The sequence below is a fragment of the Somniosus microcephalus genome, unplaced genomic scaffold (assembly GCF_052327205.1).
Source record: "Somniosus microcephalus isolate GS21.2 unplaced genomic scaffold, FLI_Smic_1.0 unresolved_chr3, whole genome shotgun sequence".
Classification (NCBI taxonomy): domain Eukaryota; kingdom Metazoa; phylum Chordata; class Chondrichthyes; order Squaliformes; family Somniosidae; genus Somniosus; species Somniosus microcephalus.
Window position 1 is genome coordinate 41,499,499 of NW_028225181.1, and position 26,158 is coordinate 41,525,656.

Below are 26,158 nucleotides of genomic sequence, written 5' to 3' on the forward strand. Positions count from 1 at the left end.
TTGTAATGCTGCTCCCGCTCTCGGCACTCTTTGTAATGTGGCTCCCACTCTCGACCCTCTTTGTAATGCTGCTACCGCTCTCGGCACTCTTTGTAATGCGTCTCCCGCTCTCGGCCCTCTTTGTAATGCGGCTCCCGCTCTCGGCACTCTTTGTAATGCTGCTCCCGCTCTCGGCACCCTTTGTAATGCGGCTCCCACTCTCGGCGCTCTTTGTAATGCGGCTCCCGCTCTCGGCACTCTTTGTAATGCGGCTCCCGCTCTCGGCGCTCTTTATTCCGCTGCTCCCGCTCTCGGCACTCTTTGTAATGCGGCTCCCGCTCTCGACACTCTTTGTAATGTGGCTCCCACTCTCGGCGCTCTTCATTCCGCTGCTCCCGCTCTCGGCACTCTTTATTCCGCTGCTCCCGCTCTCGGCACTCTTTATTCCACTGCTCCTTATCTCGGCACTCTTTAATCCGCTGCTCCCGCTCTCGGCACTCTTTATTCCGCTGCTCCCGCTCTCGGCACTCTTTATTCCGCTGCTCCTGCTCTCGGCACTCTTTATTCCGCTGCTCCCGCTCTCGGCACTTTTTATTCCGCTGCTCCCACTCTCGGCACTCTTTATTCCGCTGCTCCCGCGCTCGGCACTCTTTATTCCGCTGCTCCCACTCTCGGCACTCTTTGCTCCACTGCTCCTGCTACCGGCACTCTTTGTTCCTGCCCCCGCTCTCGGCACTCTTTGTAATGCGGCTCCCGCTCTCGGCACTCTTTGTGCTGCTGCTCCCGCTCTCGGCACTCTTTGTGCTGCTGCTCCCGCTCTCGGCACTCTTTGTGCTGCTGCTCCCGCTCTCAGCACTCTTTGTGCTGCTGCTCCCTCTCTCGGCACTCTTTGTGCTGCTGCTCCCGCTCTCGACACTGTTTGTGATGCTGCTCCCGCTCTCGACACACTTTGTTCTGCTGCTCCCGCTCTCGGTGCTCTTTATTCCGCTGCTCCCGCTCTCGGCACTCTTTATTCCGCTGCTCCTGCTCTCGGCACACTTTATTCCACCGCTCCCGCTCTCAGTGCTCTTTATTCCGCTGCTCCCGCTCTCGCCGCTCTTTATTCCGCTTCTCCTGCTCTCGGCACTCTTTATTCCGCAGCTCCCGCTCTCGGTGCTCTTTATTCCACTGGTCCCGCTCTCGGCGCTCTTTATTCTGCTGCTCCTGCTCTCGGCACTCTTTATTCCGCTACTCCCGCTCTCGGCGCTCTTTGTGCTGCTGCTCCCGCTCTCGGTGCTCTTTGTTCCGCTGCTCCCGCTCTCGACACTCTTTGTTCCGCTGCTCCCGCTCTTGGCACTCTTTGTAATGCTGCTCCCGCTCTCGGTGCTCTTTGTTCCGCTGCTCCCGCTCTCGACACTCTTTATTCCACTCCTCCCGCACTCGACACTCTTTGTGCCGCTGCTCCCACTCTCGACAATCTTTGTGCTGCTGCTCCCACCCTCGGTGCTCTTTATACCGCTGCTCCCACTCTCGACACTCTTTATTCCACTGCTCCCGCTCTCGACACTCTTTGTGCCGCTGCTCCTACTCTCGGCACTCTTTGTAATGCGGCTCCCGCTCTCGGCACTCTTTGTAATGTGGCTCCCGCTCTCGGCACTCTTTGTAATGCTGCTCCCGCTCTCGACACTCTTTGTAATGCGACTCCCACTCTCGGCACTCTTTGTAATGCGGCTCCCGCTCTCGGCACTCTTTGTAATGTGGCTCCCGCTCTCGACACTCTTTGTAATGCGGCTCCCGCTCTCGGCATTCTTTGTAATGTGGCTCCCGCTCTCGACACTCTTTGTAATGTGGCTCCCGCTCTCGACACTCTTTGTAATGCGGCTCCCGCTCTCGGCATTCTTTGTAATGTGGCTCCCGCTCTCGACACTCTTTGTAATGTGGCTCCCGCTCTCGGCACTCTTTGTAATGCGGCTCCCGCTCTCGACACTCTTTGTAATGCGGCTCCCGCTCTCGACACTCTTTGTAATGCTGCTCCCGCTCTCGGCACTCTTTGTAATGTGGCTCCCGCTCTCGGCACTCTTTGTAATGCGGCTCCCGCTCTCGACACTCTTTGTAATGCGGCTCCCGCTCTCGACACTCTTTATTCCGCTGCTCCCGCTCTCTGCACTCTTTATTCCGCTGCTCCCGCTCTCGGCACTCTTTATTACACTGCTCCCACTCTCGGCACTCTTTGTTCCGCTGCTCCTGCTCTTGGCACTCTTTGTTCCGCTGCTCCCGCTCTCAGCACTATTTGTAATGCGGCTCCCGCTCTCAGCACTCTTTCTGATGCTGCTCCCGCTCTCGACACTCTTTGTGCTGCTGCTCCCACTCTCGGTGCTCTTTATTCCGCTGCTCCCGCTCTCGAAACTCTTTGTGCTGCTGCTCCCGCTCTCGGCACTCTTTATGCTGCTGCTCCCGCTCTTGGCACTCTTTGTGCTGCTGCTCCCGCTCTCGACACTCTTTGTGCTGCTGCTCCCACTATCGGTGCTCTTTTTTCCACTCCTCCCGCTCTCGGCGCTCTTTATTCCGCTGCTCCCGCTCTCGACACACTTTGTGCTGCTGCTCCCGCTCTCGACACTCTTTATTCCACTCCTCCCGCTCTCGACACTCTTTGTGCCGCTGCTCCTACTCTCGGCACTCTTTGTTCCACTGCTCCCGCTCTCGACGCTCTTTATTCCGTTGCTCCCACTCTCGGCGCTCTTTAATCCGCTGCTCCCGCACTCGACACTCTTTGTAATGTGGCTCCTGCTCTTGACGCTCTTTGTAATGCGGCTCCTGCTCTCGGCACTCTTTGTAATGCGGCTCCCGCTCTCGGCACTCTTTGTAATGTAGCTCCCGCTCTCGACACTCTTTGTAATGCGGCTCCCGCTCTCAGCTCTCTTTATTCCGCTGCTCCCACTCTCGGCACTCTTTGTAATGCGGCTCCCGCTCTCGGCACTCTTTGTAATGCGGCTCCCGCTCTCGGCACTCTTTGTAATGCGGCTCCCGCTCACGGCACACTTTGTAATGCGGCTCCCACTCTCGGCACTCTTTGTAATGCGGCTCCCGCTCTCGGCACTCTTTGTAATGTGGCTCCCGCTCTCGGCACTCTTTGTAATGCGGCTTCCACTCTCGGCACTCTTTGTAATGCTGCTCCCGCTCTCGACACTCTTTATTCCGCTGCTCCCGCTCTCGGCACTCTTTATTCCGCTGCTCCCACTCTTGGGACTCTTTGTTCCGCTGCTCCTGCTCTCGGCACTCTTTATTCCGCTGCTCCCGCTCTCGGCACTCTTTATTCCACTGCTCCGGCTCTCGGCACTCTTTGTTCCGCTGCTCCTGCTCTCGGCACTCTTTATTCAGCTGCTCCCAATCTCGGCGCTCTTTGTAATGCGGCTCCCGCTCTCGGTGCTCTTTATTCCACTGCTCCTGCTATCGGCACTCTTTATTCAGCTGCTCCCGCTCTCGGCGCTCTTTGTAATGCGGCTCCCGCTCTCGGCGCACTTTATTCCGCTGCACCCACTCTCGGCACTCTTTGTCATGCTGCTCTCGGTCTCGACACTCTTTATTCCGCTGCTCCCGCTCTCTGCGCTCTTTATTCTGCTGCTCCCACTCTCGGCGCAGTTTATTCCGCTGCACCCGCTCTCGGCACTCTTTGTCATGCTGCTCCCGCTCTCGACAGTCTTTATTCCTCTGCTCCTGCTCTCGGCACTCTTTGTGCCGCTGCTCCTGCGCTCGACTCTCTTTGTGCTGCTGCTCCCGTTCTCGAGACTCTTTATTCCACTGCTCCCACTCTCGACACTCTTTGTGCTGCTGCTGCCACTCTCGGTGCTCTTTATTCCGCTGCTCCCGCTCTCGACACTCTTTATTCCACTGCTCCCGCTCTCGACACTCTTTGTGCCGCTGCTCCTACTCTCGATACTCTTTGTTCCACTGCTCCTGCTCTCGACACTCTTTATTCCGCTGCTCCCACTCTCGGCGCTCTTTAATCTGCTGCTCCCGCTCTCGGCGCTCTTTGTAATGCTGCTCCCGCTCTCGACACTCTTTATTCCGCTGCTCCGGCTCTCGACACTCTTTATTCCACTGCTACCACTCTCGGCACTCTTTCTAATGCGGCTCCCGCTCTCGGCACTCTTTGTAATGCGGCTCCCGCCCTCGGCACTCTTTGTAATGCGGCTCCCGCTCTCGGCACTCTTTATTGCGCTGCTCCCGCTCTCGGCACTCTTTATTCCGCTGCTCCCGCTCTTGGCACTCTTTGTTCCGCTGCTCCTGCTCGCAGCACTCTTTGTAATGCGGCTCCCTCTGTCGGCACTCTTTCTGCTGCGGCTTCCGCTCTCGGCGCTCTTTGTAATGCGGCTCCCACTCTCAGCACTCTTTATTCCGCTGCTCCCGCTCTCGGCACTCTTTATTCCGCTGCTCCCGCTCTCGGCACTCTTTATTCCGCTGCTCCCACTCTCGGCACTCTTTATTCCGCTGCTCCCGCTCTCGGCACTGTTTATTCCGCTGCTCCTGCTCTCGGCACTCTTTATTCCGCTGCTCCCACTCTCGGCACTCTTTATTCCGCTGCTCCCGCGCTCGGCACTCTTTATTCCGCTGCTCCTGCTCTCGGCACTCTTTATTCCGCTGCTCCCGCTCTCGGCACTCTTTATTCCGCTGCTCCCGCTCTCGGCACTCTTTATTCCGCTGCTCCCGCTCTCGGCACTCTTTGTTCCACTGCTCCCGCTCTCGACACTCTTTGTGCTGCTGCTCCCGCTCTCGGTGCTCTTTATTCCGCTGCTCCCGCTCTCGAAACTCTTTGTGCTGCTGCTCCTGCTCGCGGCACTCTTTATGCTGCTGCTCCCGCTCTTGGCACTCTTTGTGCTGCTGCTCCTGCTCTCGACACTCTTTGTGCTGCTGCTCCCGCTCTCGGTGCTCTTTTTTCCACTCCTCCCGCTCTCGGCGCTCTTTATTCTGCTGCTCCCACCCTCGACACTCTTTGTGCTGCTGCTCCCGCTCTCGACACTCTTTATTCCACTCCTCCTGCTCTCAACAATCTTTGTGCTGCTGCTCCCACTCTCGGTGCTCTTTATACCGCTGCTCCCGCTCTCGACACTCTTTATTCCGTTGCTCCCACTCTTGGCGCTCTTTAATCCGCTGCTCCCGCACTCGGCGCTCTTTGTACTGCTGCTCCCGCACTCGACACTCTTTATTCCTCTGTTCCCAATCTCGACACTCTTTGTAATGCGGCTCCCGCTCTCGACACATTTTGTAATGCGGCTCCTACTCTCGACACTCTTTGTAATGCGGCTCCCGCTCTCGGCACTCTTTGTAATGCGGCTCCCGCTCTCGACACTCTTTGTAATGCTGCTCCCACTCTCGACACTCTTTATTCCGCTGCTCCCGCTCTCGACACTCTTTGTAATGTGGCTCCTACTCTCGACACTCTTTGTAATGCGGCTCCCGCTCTCGGCACTCTTTGTAATGTGGCTCCCGCTCTCGACACTCTTTGTAATGCTGCTCCTGCTCTCGACACCCTTTGTAATGCAGCTCCCGCTCTCGGCACTCTTTGTAATGCGGCTCCCACTCTCGGCTTGCTTTATTCCGCTGCTCCCACTCTCGGCACTCGTTGTAATGCGGCTCCCGCTCTCGGCACTCTTTGTAATGCAGCTCCCGCTCTCGGCACTCTTTGTAATGTGGCTCCCGCTCTCGGCACTCTTTGTAATGCGGCTCCCGCTCTCGGCACTCTTTGTAATGCTGCTCCCGCTCTCGGCACTCTTTGTAATGCGGCTCCCGCTCTCGACACTCTTTGTAATGTGGCTCCCGCTCTCGGCACTCTATGTAATGTGGCTCCTGCTGTCGGCACTCTTTGTAATGCGGCTCCCGCTCTCGACACTCTTTGTAATGCGGCTCCCACTCTCGGCACTCTTTGTAATGTGGCTCCCGCTCTCGACACTCTTTATTCCACTGCTCCCGCTCTCAACACTCTTTATTCCGTTGCTCCCACTCTTGGCGCTCTTTATTCCTCTGCTCCCGCTCTCGACACTCTTTGTAATGCAGCTCCCGCTCTCGGCACTCTTTGTAATGTGGCTCCCGCTCTCGGCACTCTTTGTATTGTAGCTCCCGTTCTCGGCACTCTTTGTAATGCGGCTCCCGCTCTCGGCACTCTTTGTAATGCGGCTCCCGCTCTCGGCACTCTTTGTAATGCGGCTCCCGCTCTCGACACTCTTTGTAATGCGGCTCCCGCTCTCGACACTCTTTATTCCGTTGCTCCCACTCTTGGCGCTCTTTAATCCGCTGCTCCCGCTCTCGGCGCTCTTTGTAATGTGGCTCCCACTCTCGACACTCTTTGTAATGCTGCTCCCGCTCTCGACACTCTTTGTAATGGGGCTCCCGCTCTCGACACTCTTTGTAATGTGGCTCCCACTCTCGACACTCTTTGTAATGTGGCTCCCGCTCTCGGCACTCTTTGTAATGCTGCTCCCGCTCTCGGCACTCTTTGTAATGAGGCTCCCGCACTCGACACTCTTTGTAATGCTGCTCCCGCTCTCGGCACTCTTTGTAATGTGGCTCCCGCTCTCGGCACTCTTTGTAATGCGGCTCCCGCTCTCGGCACACTTTGTAACGTGGCTCCCGCTCTCGACACTCTTTGTCATGCGGCTCCCGCTCTCGGCACTCTTTGTAATGCTGCTCCCACACTCGGCACTCTTTGTAATGCTGCTCCCACTCTCGACACTCTTTGTAATGTGGCTCCCGCGCTCGGTGCGCTTTGTAATGTGGCTCCCGCTCTCGTCACTCTTTGTAATGCGGCTCCCACTCTCGACACTCTTTGTAATGCGGCTCCCGCTCTCGACACCCTTTGTAATGCTGCTCCCGCTCTCGACACTCTTTGTAATGCGGCTCCCGCTCTCGGCACTCTTTGTAATGCTGCTCCCGCTCTCGGCACTCTTTGTAATGTGGCTCCTGCTCTCGGCACTCTTTGTAATGCGGCTCCCGCTCTCGGTGCACTTTATTCCGCTGCTCCCGCTCTCGGCACTCTTTGTAATGCGGCTCCCGCTCTCGACACTCTTTATTCCGCTGCTCCCGCTCTCGGCACTCTTTATTCCGCTGCTCCTGCTCTTGGCACTCTTTATTCCGCTGCTCCCGCTCTCGGCACTCTTAATTCCGCTGCTCCCGCTCTCGGCACTCTTTATTCCGCTGCTCCTGCTCTCGGCACTCTTTAGTCCGCTGCTCCCGCTCTCGGCACTTTTTATTCCGCTGCTCCCGCTCTCGGCACTCTTTATTCCGCTGCTCCCGCGCTCGGCACTCTTTATTCCGCTGCTCCCACTCTCGGCACTCTTTGCTCCGCTGCTCCTGCTCCCGGCACTCTTTGTTCCTGCCCCCGCTCTCGGCACTCTTTGTAATGCGGCTCCCGCTCTCGGCACTCTTTGTGCTGCTGCTCCCGCCCTCGGCACTCTTTGTGCTGCTGCTCCCGCTCTAGGCACTCTTTGTGCTGCTGCTCCCGCTCTCGGCACTCTTTGTGCTGCTGCTCCCGCTCTCGGCACTCTTTGTGCTGCTGCTCCCGCTCTCGACACTGTTTGTGATGATGCTCCCGCTCTCGACACTCTTTGTTCTGCTGCTCCCGCTCTCGGTGCTCTTTATTCCGCTGCTCCCGCTCTCGAAACGCTTTGTGCTGCTGCTCCCACTCTCGGCACTCTTTATTCCGCTGCTCCCGCTCTCGGCACTCTTTATTCCGCTGCTCCTGCTCTCGGCACACTTTATTCCACTGCTCCCGCTCTCGGTGCTCTTTATTCCACTGCTCCCGCTCTCGCCGCTCTTTCTTCCACTTTTCCTGCTCTCGGCACTCTTTATTCCGCAGCTCCCACTCTCGGTGCTCTTTATTCCGCTGGTCCCGCTCTCGGCGCTCTTTATTCTGCTGCTCCTGCTCTCGGCACTCTTTATTCTGCTACTCCCGCTCTCGGCGCTCTTTGTGCTGCTGCTCCCGCTCTCGGTGCTCTTTGTTCCGCTGCTCCCGCTCTCGGTGCTCTTTGTTCCGCTGCTCCCGCTCTCGACACTCTTTATTCCACTCCTCCCGCACTCGACACTCTTTGTGCCGCTGGTCCCACTCTCGACAATCTTTGTGCTGCTGCTCCCACTCTCGGTGCTCTTTATACCGCTGCTCCCGCTCTCGACACTCTTTATTCCACTGCTCCCGCTCTCGAAACTCTTTGTGCCGCTGCTCCTACTCTCGGCACTCTTTGTTCCACTGCTCCCGCTCTCGACACTCTTTATTAAGCTGCTCCCACTCTCGGCGCTCTTTAATCCGCTGCTTCCGCTCTTGGCGCCCTTTGTAATGCTGCTCCCGCTCTCGACACTCTTTACTCCGCTGCTCCCGCTCTTGACACTCTTTGTAATGCGGCTCCCGCTCTCAACACTCTTTGTAATGCGGCTCCCGCTCTCAGCACTCTTTATAATGTTGCTCCCGCTCTCGGCACACTTTGTAATGCGGCTCCCGCTCTCGACACTCTTTGTAATGCGGCTCCTGCTCTCGGCACTCTTTGTAATGTGGCTCCCACTCTCGACACTCCTTGTAATGCGGCTCCCGCTCTCGGCACACTTTGTAATGTGGCTCCCGCTCTCGGCACTCTTTGTAATGCGGCTCCCGCTCTCGGCGCTCTTTGTAATGCTGCTCCCGCTCTCGGCACTCTTTGTAATGCGGCTCCCGCTCTCGGCACTCTTTGTAATGCTGCTCCCGCTCTCTGCACCCTTTGTAATGCGGCTCCCACTCTCGGCGCTCTTTGTAATGCGGCTCCCGCTCTCCGCACTCTTTGTAATGCGGCTCCCGCTCTCGGCGCTCTTTATTCCGCTGCTCCCGCTCTCGGCACTCTTTATTCCGCTGCTCCCGCTCTCGGCACTGTTTATTCCGCTGCTCCTGCTCTCGGCACTCTTTATTCCGCTGCTCCCACTCTCGGCACTCTTTATTCCGCTGCTCCCGCTCTCGGCACTCTTTATTCCGCTGCTCCTGCTCTCGGCACTCTTTATTCCGCTGCTCCCGCTCTCGGCACTCTTTATTCCGCTGCTCCCGCTCTCGGCACTCTTTATTCCGCTGCTCCCGCTCTCGGCACTCTTTATTCCGCTGCTCCCACTCTCGGCACTCTTTGTTCCGCTGCTCCCGCTCTCGACACTCTTTGTGCTGTTGCTCCCGCTCTTGGTGCTTTTTATTCCGCTGCTCCCGCTCTCGAAACTCTTTGTGCTGCTGCTCCTGCTCTCGGCACTCTTTATGCTGCTGCTCCCGCTCTTGGCACTCTTTGTGCTGCTGCTCCCGCTCTCGACACTCTTTGTGCTGCTGCTCCCACTGTCGGTGCTCTTTTTTCCACTCCTCCCGCTCTCGGCGCTCTTTATTCCGCTGCTCCCGCTCTCGACACTCTTTGTGCTGCTGCTCCCGCTCTCGACACTCTTTATTCCACTCCTCCCGCTCACGACACTCTTTGTGCCGCTGCTCCTACTCTCGGCACTCCTTGTTCCACTGCTCCCACTCTCAACAATCTTTGTGCTGCTGCTCCCACTCTCGGTGCTCTTTATACCGCTGCTCCCGCTCTCGACACTCTTTATTCCACTGCTCCCGCTCTCAACACTCTTTATTCCGTTGCTCCCACACTTGGCGCTCTTTAATCCGCTGCTCCCGCTCTCGGCGGTCTTTGTAATGCTGCTCCCGCACTCGACACTCTTTATTCCTCTGCTCCCACTCTCGACACTCTTTGTAATGCGGCTCCCGCTCTCGACACATTTTGTAATGTGGCTCCTACTCTCGACACTCTTTGTAATGTGGCTCCCGCTCTCGACACTCTTTGTAATGCTGCTCCTGCTCTCGGCACTCTTTCTAATGCGGCTCCCACTCTCGGCTTGCTTTATTCCGCTGCTCCCACTCTCGGCACTCTTTGTAATGCGGCTCCCGCTCTCGGCACTCTTTGTAATGCGGCTCCCGCTCTCGGCACTCTTTGTAATGCGGCTCCCGCTCTCGGCACTCTTTGTAATGCGGCTCCCGCTCTCAGCACTCTTTGTAATGCTGCTCCCGCTCTCGGCACTCTTTGTAATGCGGCTCCCGCTCTCGACACTCTTTGTAATGTGGCTCCCGCTCTCGGCACTCTATGTAATGCGGCTGCCGCTGTCGGCACTCTTTGTAATGCGGCTCCCGCTGTCGGCACTCTTTGTAATGCGGCTCCCGCTCTCGACACTCTTTGTAATGCGGCTCCCACTCTCGGCACTCTTTGTAATGTGGCTCCCGCTCTCGACACTCTTTGTAATGCGGCTCCCGCTCTCGACACTCTTTATTCCACAACACTCTTTATTCCGTTGCTCCCACTCTTGGCGCTCTTTAATCCGCTGCTCCCGCTCTCGGCGCTCTTTGTAATGCTGCTCCCGCACTCGACACTCTTTATTCCTCTGCTCCCACTCTCGACACTCTTTGTAATGCAGCTCCCGCTCTCGGCACTCTTTGTAATGTGGCTCCCGCTCTCGGCACTCTTTGTATTGTAGCTCCCGCTCTCGGCACTCTTTGTAATGTGGCTCCCGCTCTCGGCACTCTATGTAATGTGGCTCCCGCTCTCGGCACTCTTTGTAATGTGGCTCCCGCTCTCGGCACTCTTTGTAATGCGGCTCCCGCTCTCGGCACTCTTTGTAATGCGGCTCCCGCTCTCGGCACTCTTTGTAATGCGGCTCCCACTCTCGACACTCTTTGTAATGTGGCTCCCGCTCTCGACACTCTTTGTAATGCGGCTCCCGCTCTCGACACTCTTTATTCCACTGCTCCCGCTCTCAACACTCTTTATTCCGTTTCTCCCACTCTTGGCGCTCTTTAATCCGCTGCTCCCGCTCTCGGCGCTCTTTGTAATGTGGCTCCAACTCTCGACACTCTTTGTAATGCTGCTCCCGCTCTCGACACTCTTTGTAATGGGGCTCCCGCTCTCGACACTCTTTGTAATGAGGCTCCCACTCTCGACACTCTTTGTAATGTGGCTCCCGCTCTCGGCACTCTTTGTAATGCTGCTCCCGCTCTCGGCACTCTTTGTAATGTGGCTCCCGCTCTCGACACTCTTTGTAATGCGGCTCCCGCTCTCGGCACTCTTTGTAATGTGGCTCCCGCTCTCGGCAATCTTTGTAATGCGGCTCCCGCTCTCGACACTCTTTGTAATGCGGCTCCCGCTCTCAACACTCTTTGTAATGCGGCTCCCACTCTCAACACTCTTTGTAATGCGGCTCCCGCTCTCGACACTCTTTGTAATGCGGCTCCCGCTCTCGACCCTCTTTGTAATGCGGCTCCCGCTCTCGGCACTCTTTGTAATGCGGCTCCCGCTCTCGGCACTCTTTGTAATGCGGCTCCCGCTCTCGGCACTCTTTGTAACGTGGCTCCCGCTCTCGGCGCTCTTTGTAATGCGGCTCCCGCTCTCGACACTCTTTGTAATGCGGCTCCCGCTCTCGGCACTCTTTGTAATGTGGCTCCCGCTCTCCGCACTCTATGTAATGCAGCTCCCGCTCTCGGCACTCTTTGTAATGTGGCTCCCGCTCTCGGCACTCTTTGTAATGCGGCTCCCGCTCTCGGCACTCTTTGTAATGTGGCTCCCGCTCTCGACACTCTTTGTAATGCGGCTCCCGCTCTCGGCACTCTTTGTAATGCGGCTCCCGCTCTCGACACTCTTTGTAATGCGGCTCCCGCTCTCGACACTCTTTGTAATGCGGCTCCCGCTCTCGACACTCTTTGTAATGCGGCTCCCACTCTCGACACTCTTTGTAATGCTGCTCCCGCTCTCGACACTCTTTGTAATGTGGCTCCCACTCTCGACACTCTTTGTTATGTTGCTCCCACTCTCGACACTCTTTGTAATGCGGCTCCCGCTCTCGGCACTCTTTGTCATGCGGCTCCCGCTCTCGGCACTCTTTGTAATGCGGCTCCCGCTCTCGGCGCCCTTTGTAATGTGGCTCCCGCTCTCGGCGCTCTTTGTAATGTGGCTCCCACTCTCGACACTCTTTGTAATGCGGCTCCCGCTCTCGACACCCTTTGTAATGCTGCTCCCGCTCTCGACACTCTTTGTAATGCGGCTCCCACTCTCGGCACTCTTTGTAATGCTGCTCCCGCTCTCGGCACTCTTTGTAATGTGGCTCCTGCTCTCGGCACTCTTTGTAATGCGGCTCCCGCTCTCGGTGCACTTTATTCCGCTGCTCCCGCTCTCGGCACTCTTTGTAATGCGGCTCCCGCTCTCGACACTCTTTATTCCGCTGCTCCCGCTCTCGGCACTCTTTATTCCGCTGCTCCTGCTCTTGGCACTCTTTATTCCGCTGCTCCCGCTCTCGGCACTCTTAATTCCGCTGCTCCCGCTCTCGGCACTCTTTATTCCGCTGCTCCTGCTCTCGGCACTCTTTAGTCCGCTGCTCCCGCTCTCGGCACTTTTTATTCCGCTGCTCCCGCTCTCGGCACTCTTTATTCCGCTGCTCCCGCGCTCGGCACTCTTTATTCCGCTGCTCCCACTCTCGGCACTCTTTGCTCCGCTGCTCCTGCTCCCGCCACTCTTTGTTCCTGCCCCCGCTCTCGGCACTCTTTGTAATGCGGCTCCCGCTCTCGGCACTCTTTGTGCTGCTGCTCCCGCCCTCGGCACTCTTTGTGCTGCTGCTCCCGCTCTAGGCACTCTTTGTGCTGCTGCTCCCGCTCTCGGCACTCTTTGTGCTGCTGCTCCCGCTCTCGGCACTCTTTGTGCTGCTGCTCCCGCTCTCGACACTGTTTGTGATGATGCTCCCGCTCTCGACACTCTTTGTTCTGCTGCTCCCGCTCTCGGTGCTCTTTATTCCGCTGCTCCCGCTCTCGAAACGCTTTGTGCTGCTGCTCCCACTCTCGGCACTCTTTATTCCGCTGCTCCCGCTCTCGGCACTCTTTATTCCGCTGCTCCTGCTCTCGGCACACTTTATTCCACTGCTCCCGCTCTCGGTGCTCTTTATTCCACTGCTCCCGCTCTCGCCGCTCTTTCTTCCGCTTTTCCTGCTCTCGGCACTCTTTATTCCGCAGCTCCCACTCTCGGTGCTCTTTATTCCGCTGGTCCCGCTCTCGGCGCTCTTTATTCTGCTGCTCCTGCTCTCGGCACTCTTTATTCTGCTACTCCCGCTCTCGGCGCTCTTTGTGCTGCTGCTCCCGCTCTCGGTGCTCTTTGTTCCGCTGCTCCCGCTCTCGGTGCTCTTTGTTCCGCTGCTCCCGCTCTCGACACTCTTTATTCCACTCCTCCCGCACTCGACACTCTTTGTGCCGCTGGTCCCACTCTCGACAATCTTTGTGCTGCTGCTCCCACTCTCGGTGCTCTTTATACCGCTGCTCCCGCTCTCGACACTCTTTATTCCACTGCTCCCGCTCTCGAAACTCTTTGTGCCGCTGCTCCTACTCTCGGCACTCTTTGCTCCACTGCTCCCGCTCTCGACACTCTTTATTAAGCTGCTCCCACTCTCGGCGCTCTTTAATCCGCTGCTTCCGCTCTTGGCGCCCTTTGTAATGCTGCTCCCGCTCTCGACACTCTTTACTCCGCTGCTCCCGCTCTTGACACTCTTTGTAATGCGGCTCCCGCTCTCAACACTCTTTGTAATGCGGCTCCCGCTCTCAGCACTCTTTGTAATGCTGCTCCCGCTCTCGGCACACTTTGTAATGCGGCTCCCGCTCTCGACACTCTTTGTAATGCGGCTCCTGCTCTCGGCACTCTTTGTAATGTGGCTCCCACTCTCGACACTCCTTGTAATGCGGCTCCCGCTCTCGGCACACTTTGTAATGTGGCTCCCGCTCTCGGCACTCTTTGTAATGCGGCTCCCGCTCTCGGCGCTCTTTGTAATGCTGCTCCCGCTCTCGGCACTCTTTGTAATGCGGCTCCCGCTCTCGGCACTCTTTGTAATGCTGCTCCCGCTCTCTGCACCCTTTGTAATGCGGCTCCCACTCTCGGCGCTCTTTGTAATGCGGCTCCCGCTCTCCGCACTCTTTGTAATGCGGCTCCCGCTCTCGGCGCTCTTTATTCCGCTGCTCCCGCTCTCGGCACTCTTTATTCCGCTGCTCCCGCTCTCGGCACTGTTTATTCCGCTGCTCCTGCTCTCGGCACTCTTTATTCCGCTGCTCCCACTCTCGGCACTCTTTATTCCGCTGCTCCCGCTCTCGGCACTCTTTATTCCGCTGCTCCTGCTCTCGGCACTCTTTATTCCGCTGCTCCCGCTCTCGGCACTCTTTATTCCGCTGCTCCCGCTCTCGGCACTCTTTATTCCGCTGCTCCCGCTCTCGGCACTCTTTATTCCGCTGCTCCCACTCTCGGCACTCTTTGTTCCGCTGCTCCCGCTCTCGACACTCTTTGTGCTGTTGCTCCCGCTCTTGGTGCTTTTTATTCCGCTGCTCCCGCTCTCGAAACTCTTTGTGCTGCTGCTCCTGCTCTCGGCACTCTTTATGCTGCTGCTCCCGCTCTTGGCACTCTTTGTGCTGCTGCTCCCGCTCTCGACACTCTTTGTGCTGCTGCTCCCACTGTCGGTGCTCTTTTTTCCACTCCTCCCGCTCTCGGCGCTCTTTATTCCGCTGCTCCCGCTCTCGACACTCTTTGTGCTGCTGCTCCCGCTCTCGACACTCTTTATTCCACTCCTCCCGCTCACGACACTCTTTGTGCCGCTGCTCCTACTCTCGGCACTCCTTGTTCCACTGCTCCCACTCTCAACAATCTTTGTGCTGCTGCTCCCACTCTCGGTGCTCTTTATACCGCTGCTCCCGCTCTCGACACTCTTTATTCCACTGCTCCCGCTCTCAACACTCTTTATTCCGTTGCTCCCACACTTGGCGCTCTTTAATCCGCTGCTCCCGCTCTCGGCGGTCTTTGTAATGCTGCTCCCGCACTCGACACTCTTTATTCCTCTGCTCCCACTCTCGACACTCTTTGTAATGCGGCTCCCGCTCTCGACACAATTTGTAATGTGGCTCCTACTCTCGACACTCTTTGTAATGTGGCTCCCGCTCTCGACACTCTTTGTAATGCTGCTCCTGCTCTCGGCACTCTTTCTAATGCGGCTCCCACTCTCGGCTTGCTTTATTCCGCTGCTCCCACTCTCGGCACTCTTTGTAATGCGGCTCCCGCTCTCGGCACTCTTTGTAATGCGGCTCCCGCTCTCGGCACTCTTTGTAATGCGGCTCCCGCTCTCGGCACTCTTTGTAATGCGGCTCCCGCTCTCAGCACTCTTTGTAATGCTGCTCCCGCTCTCGGCACTTTTTGTAATGCGGCTCCCGCTCTCGACACTCTTTGTAATGTGGCTCCCGCTCTCGGCACTCTATGTAATGCGGCTCCCGCTGTCGGCACTCTTTGTAATGCGGCTCCCGCTCTCGACACTCTTTGTAATGCGGCTCCCACTCTCGGCACTCTTTGTAATGTGGCTCCCGCTCTCGACACTCTTTGTAATGCGGCTCCCGCTCTCGACACTCTTTATTCCACAACACTCTTTATTCCGTTGCTCCCACTCTTGGCGCTCTTTAATCCGCTGCTCCCGCTCTCGGCGCTCTTTGTAATGCTGCTCCCGCACGCGACACTCTTTATTCCTCTGCTCCCACTCTCGACACTCTTTGTAATGCAGCTCCCGCTCTCGGCACTCTTTGTAATGTGGCTCCCGCTCTCGGCACTCTTTGTATTGTAGCTCCCGCTCTCGGCACTCTTTGTAATGTGGCTCCCGCTCTCGGCACTCTATGTAATGTGGCTCCCGCTCTCGGCACTCTTTGTAATGTGGCTCCCGCTCTCGGCACTCTTTGTAATGCGGCTCCCGCTCTCGGCACTCTTTGTAATGCGGCTCCCGCTCTCGGCACTCTTTGTAATGCGGCTCCCACTCTCGACACTCTTTGTAATGTGGCTCCCGCTCTCGACACTCTTTGTAATGCGGCTCCCGCTCTCGACACTCTTTATTCCACTGCTCCCGCTCTCAACACTCTTTATTCCGTTTCTCCCACTCTTGGCGCTCTTTAATCCGCTGCTCCCGCTCTCGGCGCTCTTTGTAATGTGGCTCCAACTCTCGACACTCTTTGTAATGCTGCTCCCGCTCTCGACACTCTTTGTAATGGGGCTCCCGCTCTCGACACTCTTTGTAATGCGGCTCCCGCTCTCGACACTCTTTGTAATGTGGCTCCCGCTCTCGGCACTCTTTGTAATGCTGCTCCCGCTCTCGGCACTCTTTGTAATGTGGCTCCCGCTCTCGACACTCTTTGTAATGCGGCTCCCGCTCTCGGCACTCTTTGTAATGTGGCTCCCGCTCTCGGCAATCTTTGTAATGCGGCTCCCGCTCTCGACACTCTTTGTAATGCGGCTCCCGCTCTCAACACTCTTTGTAATGCGGCTCCCGCTCTCGACACTCTTTGTAATGCGGCTCCCGCTCTCGACACTCTTTGTAATGCGGCTCCCGCTCTCGACCCTCTTTGTAATGCGGCTCCCGCTCTCGGCACTCTTTGTAATGCGGCTCCCGCTCTCGGCACTCTTTGTAATGCGGCTCCCGCTCTCGGCACTCTTTGTAACGTGGCTCCCGCTCTCGGCGCTCTTTGTAATGCGGCTCCCGCTCTCGACACTCTTTGTAATGCGGCTCCCGCTCTCGGCACTCTTTGTAATGCGGCTCCCGCTCTCGGCACTCTTTGTAATGTGGCTCCCGCTCTCGGCACTCTTTGTAATGCGGCTCCCGCTCTCGACACTCTTTGTAATGCGGCTCCCGCTCTCGGCACTCTTTGTAATGCGGCTCCCGCTCTCGGCACTCTTTGTAATGCGGCTCCCGCTCTCGGCACTCTTTGTAACGTGGCTCCCGCTCTCGGCGCTCTTTGTAATGCGGCTCCCGCTCTCGACACTCTTTGTAATGCGGCTCCCGCTCTCGGCGCCCTTTGTAATGTGGCTCCCGCTCTCGGCGCTCTTTGTAATGTGGCTCCCGCTCTCGGCGCTCTTTGTAATGCGGCTCCCACTCTCGGCGCCCTTTGTAATGTGGCTATCGCTCTCGGCTTGCTTTATTCCGCTGCTCCCACTCTCGGCACTCTTTGTAATGTGGCTCCCGCTCTCGGCACTCTTTGTAATGCGGCTCCCGCTCTCGGCACTCTTTGTAATGCGGCTCCCGCTCTCGGCACTCTTTGTAATGTGGCTCCCGCTCTCGGCACTCTTTGTAATGTGGCTCCCGCTCTCCGCACTCTATGTAATGCGGCTCCCGCTCTCGGCACTCTTTGTAATGTGGCTCCCGCTCTCGGCACTCTTTGTATTGCGGCTCCCGCTCTCGGCACTCTTTGTAATGTGGCTCCCGCTCTCGACACTCTTTGTAATGCGGCTCCCGCTCTCTACACTCTTTGTAATGCGGCTCCCGCTCTCGACACTCTTTGTAATGTGGCTCCCGCTCTCGACACTCTTTGTAATGCGGCTCCCGCTCTCGACACTCTTTGTAATGCGGCTCCCGCTCTCGGCACTCTTTGTAATGCTGCTCCCGCTCTCGGCACTCTTTGTAATGCGGCTTCCGCTCTCGGCACTCTTTGTAATGTGGCTCCCGCTCTCGGCACTCTTTGTAATGCTGCTCCCGCTCTCGGCACTCTTTGTAATGTGCCTCCCACTCTCGACACTCTTTGTAATGCGGCTCCCACTCTCGACACTCTTTGTAATGCGGCTTCCGCTCTCGACACTCTTTGTAATGTGGCTCCCGCTCTCGGCACACTTTGTAATGTGGCTCCCGCTCTCGACACTCTTTGTAATGAGGCTCCCGCTCTCGGCACTCTTTGTAATGCTGCTCCCGCTCTCGGCACTCTTTGTAATGCGGCTCCCGCTCTCGACACTCTTTGTAATGCGGCTCCCGCTCTCGGCACTCTTTGTAATGCGGCTCCCGCTCTCGGCACTCTTTGTAATGTGGCTCCCGCTCTCGGCACTCTTTGTAATGCGGCTCCCGCTCTCGACACTCTTTGTAATGCGGCTCCCGCTCTCGGCACTCTTTGTAACGTGGCTCCCGCTCTCGGCGCTCTTTGTAATGCGGCTCCCGCTCTCGGCGCTCTTTGTAATGCGGCTCCCGCTCTCGACACTCTTTGTAATGCGGCTCCCGCTCTCGGCACTCTTTGTAATGCGGCTCCCGCTCTCGGCACTCTTTGTAATGTGGCTCCCGCTCTCGGCACTCTTTGTAATGCGGCTCCCGCTCTCGACACTCTTTGTAATGCGGCTCCCGCTCTCGGCACTCTTTGTAATGCGGCTCCCGCTCTCGGCACTCTTTGTAATGCGGCTCCCGCTCTCGGCACTCTTTGTAACGTGGCTCCCGCTCTCGGCGCTCTTTGTAATGCGGCTCCCGCTCTCGACACTCTTTGTAATGCGGCTCCCGCTCTCGGCGCCCTTTGTAATGTGGCTCCCGCTCTCGGCGCTCTTTGTAATGTGGCTCCCGCTCTCGGCGCTCTTTGTAATGCGGCTCCCACTCTCGGCGCCCTTTGTAATGTGGCTATCGCTCTCGGCTTGCTTTATTCCGCTGCTCCCACTCTCGGCACTCTTTGTAATGTGGCTCCCGCTCTCGGCACTCTTTGTAATGCGGCTCCCGCTCTCGGCACTCTTTGTAATGCGGCTCCCGCTCTCGGCACTCTTTGTAATGTGGCTCCCGCTCTCGGCACTCTTTGTAATGTGGCTCCCGCTCTCCGCACTCTATGTAATGCGGCTCCCGCTCTCGGCACTCTTTGTAATGTGGCTCCCGCTCTCGGCACTCTTTGTATTGCGGCTCCCGCTCTCGGCACTCTTTGTAATGTGGCTCCCGCTCTCGACACTCTTTGTAATGCGGCTCCCGCTCTCTACACTCTTTGTAATGCGGCTCCCGCTCTCGACACTCTTTGTAATGTGGCTCCCGCTCTCGACACTCTTTGTAATGCGGCTCCCGCTCTCGACACTCTTTGTAATGCGGCTCCCGCTCTCGGCACTCTTTGTAATGCTGCTCCCGCTCTCGGCACTCTTTGTAATGCGGCTTCCGCTCTCGGCACTCTTTGTAATGTGGCTCCCGCTCTCGGCACTCTTTGTAATGCTGCTCCCGCTCTCGGCACTCTTTGTAATGTGCCTCCCACTCTCGACACTCTTTGTAATGCGGCTCCCACTCTCGACACTCTTTGTAATGCGGCTTCCGCTCTCGACACTCTTTGTAATGTGGCTCCCGCTCTCGGCACACTTTGTAATGTGGCTCCCGCTCTCGACACTCTTTGTAATGAGGCTCCCGCTCTCTGCACTCTTTGTAATGCTGCTCCCGCTCTCGGCACTCTTTGTAATGCTGCTCCCACTCTCGACACGCTTTGTAATGTGGCTCCCGCTCTCAGCGCGCTTTGTAATGTGGCTCCCGCTCTCGTCACTCTTTGTAATGCGGCTCCCACTCTCGACACTCTTTGTAATGCGGCTCCCGCTCTCGACACCCTTTGTAATGCTGCTCCCGCTCTCGACACTCTTTGTAATGCGGCTCCCGCTCTCGGCACTCTTTGTAATGCTGCTCCCGCTCTCGGCACTCTTTGTAATGCGGCTCCCGCTCTCGGCGCACTTTATTCCACTGCTCCCGCTCTCGGCACTCTTTGTAATGCGGCTCCCGCTCTCGACACTCTTTATTCCGCTGCTCCCGCTCTCGGCACTCTTTATTCCGCTGCTCCTGCTCTCGGCACTCTTTATTCCGCTGCTCCCGCTCTCGGCACTCTTAATTCCGCTGCTCCCGCTCTCGGCACTCTTTATTCCACTGCTCCTGCTCTCGGCACTCTTTATTCCGCTGCTCCCGCTCTCGGCACTTTTTATTCCGCTGCTCCCGCTCTCGGCACTCTTTATTCTGCTGCTCCCGCGCTCGGCACTCTTTATTCCGCTGCTCCCACTCTCGGCACTCTTTGCTCCGCTTCTCCTGCTCCTGGCACTCTTTGTTCCTGCCCCCGCTCTCGGCACTCTTTGTAATGCGGCTCCCGCTCTCTGCACTCTTTGTGCTGCTGCTCCCGCTCTCGGCACTCTTTGTGCTGCTGCTCCCGCTCTAGGCACTCTTTGTGCTGCTGCTCCCGCTCTCGGCACTCTTTGTGCTGCTGCTCCCGCTCTCGGCACTCTTTGTGCTGCTGCTCCCGCTCTCGACACTGTTTGTGATGCTGCTCCCGCTCTCGACACTCTTTGTTCTGCTGCTCCCGCTCTCGGTGCTCTTTATTCCGCTGCTCCCGCTCTCGAAACGCTTTGTGCTGCTGCTCCCACTCTCGGCACTCTTTATTCCGCTGCTCCCGCTCTCGGCACTCTTTATTCCACTGCTCCCGCTCTCGACACTCTTTGTTAAGCTGCTCCCACTCTCGGCGCTCTTTAATCCGCTGCTTCCGCTCTTGGCGCCCTTTGTAATGCTGCTCCCGCTCTCGACACTCTTTACTCCGCTGCTCCCGCTCTCGACACTCTTTATTCCACTGCTCCCGCTCTCGACACTCTTTGTGCCGCTGCTCCTACTCTCGGCACTCTTTGTTCCACTGCTCCCGCTCTCGAAACTCTTTATTAAGCTGCTCCCACTCTCGGCGCTCTTTAATCCGCTGCTTCCGCTCTTGGCGCCCTTTGTAATGCTGCTCCCGCTCTCGACACTCTTTACTCCGCTGCTCCCGCTCTCGACACTCTTTGTAATGCGGCTCCCGCTCTCAACACTCTTTGTAATGCGGCTCCCGCTCTCAGCACTCTTTGTAATGCTGCTCCCGCTCTCGGCACACTTTGTAATGCAGCTCCCGCTCTCGACACTCTTTGTAATGAGGCTCCGGCTCTCAGCACTCTTTGTAATGTGGCTCCCACTCTCGACACTCCTTGAAATGCGGCTCCCGCTCTCGGCACACTTTGTAATGCGGCTCCCGCTCTCGGCGCTCTTTATTCCGCTGCTCCCGCTCTCGGCACTCTTTTTAACGCTGCTCCCGGTCTCGGCACTTTTTGTAATGCGGCTCCCGATCTCGACACTCTTTGTAATGTGGCTCCCACTCTCGGCGCGCTTTATTCTGCTGCTCCCGCTCTCGACACTCTTTGTAATGTGGCTCCCACTCTCGGCGCTCTTCATTCCGCTGCTCCCGCTCTCGGCACTCTTTATTCCGCTGCTCCCGCTCTCGGCACTCTTTATTCCGCTGCTCCTGATCTCGGCACTCTTTAATCCACTGCTCCCGCTCTCGGCACTCTTTATTCCGCTGCTCCCGCTCTCGGCACTCTTTATTCCGCTGCTCCCGCTCTCGGCACTCTTTATTCTGCTGCTCCCGCGCTCGGCACTCTTTATTCCGCTGCTCCCACTCTCGGCACTCTTTGCTCCGCTGCTCCTGCTCCCGGCACTCTTTGTTCCTGCCCCCGCTCTCGGCACTCTTTGTAATGCGGCTCCCGCTCTCGGCACTCTTTGTGCTGCTGCTCCCGCTCTCGGCACTCTTTATGCTGCTGCTCCCGCTCTCGGCACTCTTTGTGCTGCTGCTCCCGCTCTCGGCACTCTTTGTGCTGCTGCTCCCGCTCTCGGCAATCTTTGTGCTGCTGCTCCCGCTCTCGACACTGTTTGTGATGATGCTCCCGCTCTCGACACTCTTTGTTCTGCTGCTCCCGCTCTCGATGCTCTTTATTCCGCTGCTCCCGCTCTCGGCACTCTTTATTCCGCTGCTCCTGCTCTCGGCACACTTTATTCCACCGCTCCTGCTCTCGGTGCTCTTTATTCCGCTGCTCCCGCTCTCGCCGCTCTTTATTCCGCTTCTCCTGCTCTCGGCACTCTTTATTCCGCAGCTCCCGCTCTCGGTGCTCTTTATTCCGCTGGTCCCGCTCTCGGCGCTCTTTATTCTGCTGCTCCTGCTCTCGGCACTCTTTATTCCGCTACTCCCGCTCTCGGCGCTCTTTGTGCTGCTGCTCCCGCTCTCGGTGCTCTTTGTTCCGCTGCTCCCGCTCTCGGCACTCTTTGTAATGCGGCTCCCGCTCTCGGCACTCTTTGTAATGCGGCTCCCGCTCTCGGCACTCTTTGTAATGTGGCTCCCGCTCTCGGCGCTCTTTGTAATGCGGCTCCCGCTCTCGACACTCTTTGTAATGTGGCTCCCGCTCTCGGCACTCTTTGTAATGCTGCTCCCGCTCTCGACACTCTTTGTAATGTGGCTCCCGCTCTCGGCACTCTTTGTAAAGCGGCTCCCGCTCTCGGCACTCTTTGTAATGCTGCTCCCGCTCTCGGCACTCTTTGTAATGCGGCTCCCGCTCTCGGCGCTCTTTGTAATGCTGCTCCCGCTCTCGGCACTCTTTGTAACGTGGCTCCCGCTCTCGGCGCTCTTTGTAATGCGGCTCCCGCTCTCGACACTCTTTATAATGTGGCTCCCGCTCTCGGCGCTCTTTGTAATGCGGCTCCCGCTCTCGGCGCACTTTGTTATGTGGCTCCCGCACTCGACACTCTTTGTAATGCGGCTCCTGCTCTCGGCACTCTTTGTAATGCTGCTCCCACTCTCGACACTCTTTGTAATGTGGCTCCCGCTCTCGGCGCTCTTTGTAATGCGGCTCCCGCTCTCGGCGCTCTTTGTAATGCGGCTCCCGCTCTCGGCGCCCTTTGTAATGTGGCTCCCGCTCTCGGCACTCTTTATAATGTGGCTCCCGCTCTCAGCGCTCTTTGTAATGCGGCTCCCGCTCTCGGCACTCTTTCTAATGTGGCTCCCGCTCTCGGCACTCTTTGTAATGCGGCTCCCGCTCTCGGCACTCTTTGTAATGCGGCTCCCGCTCTCGGCACTCTTTGTAATGTGGCTCCCGCTCTCGGCACTCTTTGTAATGTGGCTCCCGCTCTCCGCACTCTTTGTAATGTGGCTCCCACTCTCGGCACTCTTTGTAATGTGGCTCCCGCTCTCGGCACTCTTTGTAATGCGGCTCCCGCTCTCGGCACTCTTTGTAATGTGGCTCCCGCTCTCGACACTCTTTGTAATGCGGCTCCCACTCTCGACACTCTTTGTAATGTGGCTCCGGCTCTCGACACTCTTTGTAATGCGGCTCCCACTCTCGACACTCTTTGTAATGCGGCTCCCGCTCTCGACACTCTTTGTAATGCGGCTCCCGCTCTCGGCGCTCTTTGTAATGCGGCTCCCCCTCTCGGCACTCTTTGTAATGCTGCTCCCGCTCTCGGCACTCTTTGTAATGCGGCTTCCGCTCTCGGCACTCTTTGTAATGTGGCTCCCGCACTCGGCACTCTTTGTAATGCTGCTCCCGCTCTCGGCACTCTTTGTAATGTGGCTCCCACTCTCGACACTCTTTGTAATGCGGCTCCCACTCTCGACACTCTTTGTAATGCGGCTCCCGCTCTCGACACTCTTTGTAATGTGTCTCCCGCTCTCGGCACACTTTGTTATGTGGCTCCCGCACTCGACACTCTTTGTAATGCGGCTCCTGCTCTCGGCACTCTTTGTAATGCTGCTCCCACTCTCGACACTCTTTGTAATGTGGCTCCCGCTCTCGGCGCGCTTTGTAATGTGGCTCCCGCTCTCGGCACTCTTTGTAATGCGGCTCCCACACTCGACACTCTTTGTAATGCTGCTCCAGCTCTCGACACTCTTTGTAATGTGGCTCCCGCTCTCGGCACTCTTTGTAATGCTGCTCCCGCTCTCGGCACTCTTTGTAATGTGGCTCCTGCTCTCGGCACTCTTTGTAATGCGGCTCCCGCTCTCGGCGCACTTTATTCCGCTGCTCCCGCTCTCGGCACTCTTTGTAATGCGGCTCCCGCTCTCGGCACTCTTTGTAATGTGGCTCCCGCTCTCGGCACTCTTTGTAATGTGGCTCCCGCTCTCCGCACTCTATGTGATGCGGCTCCCGCTCTCGGCACTCTTTGTAATGTGGCTCCCGCTCTCGACACTCTTTGTAATGCGGCTCCCGCTCTCGACACTCTTTGTAATGCGGCTCCCGCTCTCGACACTCTTTGTAATGCGGCTCCCGCTCTCGGCGCTCTTTGAAATGCGGCTCCCGCTCTCGGCACTCTTTGTAATGCTGCTCCCGCTCTCGACACTCTTTGTAATGTGGCTCCCGCTCTCGGCGCGCTTTGTAATGTGGCTCCCGCTCTCGTCACTCGTTGTAATGCGGCTCCCACTCTCGACACTCTTTGTAATGCGGCTCCCTCTCTCGACACCCTTTGTAATGCTGCTCCTGCTCTCGACACTCTTTGTAATGCGGCTCCCACTCTCGGCACTCTTTGTAATGCTGCTCCTGCTCTCGGCACTCTTTGTAATGTGGCTACTGCTCTCGGCACTCTTTGTAATGCGGCTCCCGCTCTCGGCGCACTTTATTCCGCTGCTCCCGCTCTCGGCACTCTTTGTAATGCGGCTCCCGCTCTCGACACTCTTTATTCCGCTGCTCCCGCTCTCGGCACTCTTTATTCCGCTGCTCCTGCTCTCGGCACTCTTTATTCCGCTGCTCCCGCTCTCGGCACTCTTAATTCCGCTGCTCCCGCTCTCGGCACTCTTTATTCCGCTGCTCCTGCTCTCGACACTCTTTATTCCGCTGCTCCCGCTCTCGGCACTCTTTATTCCGCTGCTCCTGCTCTCGGCACTCTTTATTCCGCTGCTCTCGCTCTCGGCACTCTTAATTCCGCTGCTCCCGCTCTCGGCACTCTTTATTCCGCTGCTCCTGCTCTCGGCACTCTTTATTCCGCTGCTCCCGCTCTCGGCACTTTTTATTCCGCTGCTCCCGCTCTCGGCACTCTTTATTCCGCTGCTCCCGCGCTCGGCACTCTTTATTCCGCTGCTCCCACTCTCGGCACTCTTTGCTCCGCTGCTCCTTCTCCCGGCACTCTTTGTTACTTCCCCCACTCTTGGCACTCTTTGTAATGCGGCTCCCACTCTCGGCACTCTTTGTGCTGCTGCTCCCGCTCTCGGCACTCTTTGTGCTGCTGTTCCCGCTCTAGGCACTCTTTGTGCTGCTGCTCCCGCTCTCGGCACTCTTTGTGCTGCTGCTCCCGCTCTCGGCACTCTTTGTGCTGCTGCTCCCGCTCTCGACACTGTTTGTGATGCTGCTCCCGCTCTCGACACTCTTTGTTCTGCTGCTCCCGCTCTCGGTGCTCTTTATTCCGCTGCTCCCGCTCTCGAAACGCTTTGTGCTGCTGCTCCCACTCTCGGCACTCTTTATTCCGCTGCTCCCGCTCTCGGCACTCTTTATTCCGCTGCTCCTGCTCTCGGCACACTTTATTCCACTGCTCCCGCTCTCGGTGCTCTTTATTCCGCTGCTCCCGCTCTCGCCGCTCTTTATTCCGCTTCTCCTGCTCTCGGCACTCTTTATTCCGCAGCTCCCACTCTCGGTGCTCTTTATTCCACTGGTCCCGCTCTCGGCGCTCTTTATTCTGCTGCTCCTGCTCTCGGCACTCTTTATTCTGCTACTCCCGCTCTCGGCGCTCTCTGTGCTGCTGCTCCCGCTCCCGGTGCTCTTTGTTCCGCTGCTCCCGCACTCGACACTCTTTGTTCTGCTGCTCCCGCTCTCGGCACTCTTTGTAATGCTGCTCCCGCTCTCGGTGCTCTTTGTTCCGCTGCTCCCGCTCTCGACACTCTTTATTCCACTCCTCCTGCACTCGACGCTATTTGTGCCGCTGCTCCCACTCTCGACAATCTTTGTGCTGCTGCTCCCACTCTCGGTGCTCTTTATACCGCTGCTCCCGCTCTCGACACTCTTTATTCCACTGCTCCCGCTCTCGACACTCTTTATTAAGCTGCTCCCACTCTCGGCGCTCTTTAATCCGCTGCTTCCGCTCTTGGCGCCCTTTGTAATGCTGCTCCCGCTCTCGACACTCTTTACTCCGCTGCTCCCGCTCTCAACACTCTTTGTAATGCGGCTCCCGCTCTCAGCACTCTTTGTAATGCTGCTCCCGCTCTCGGCACACTTTGTAATGCGGCTCCCGCTCTCGACACTCTTTGTAATGTGGCTCCCGCTCTCGGCACTCTTTGTAATGTGGCTCCCACTCTCGACACTCCTTGTAATGCGGCTCCCGCTCTCGGCACACTTTGTAATGTGGCTCCCGCTCTCGACTCTCTTTGTAATGCGGCTCCCGCTCTCGGTACTCTTTGTAATGCGGCTCCCGCTCTCGGCACTCTTTGTAATGCTGCTCCCGCTCTCGGCACTCTTTGTAATGTGGCTCCCGCTCTCGGCGCGCTTTGTAATGTGGCTCCCGCTCTCGTCACTCTTTGTAATGCGGCTCCCACTCTCGACCCTCTTTGTAATGCTGCTACCGCTCTCGGCACTCTTTGTAATGCGGCTCCCGCTCTCGGCGCTCTTTGTAA

The 26,158-nt window shown here is 57.4% G+C and overlaps 1 pseudogene; it reads right to left on the reverse strand.

The window, feature by feature from the left end:
* Positions 1–26,158, reverse strand: part of LOC147091384 (uncharacterized) — a 112,937-nt pseudogene that overhangs the window by 52,452 nt on the left and 34,327 nt on the right.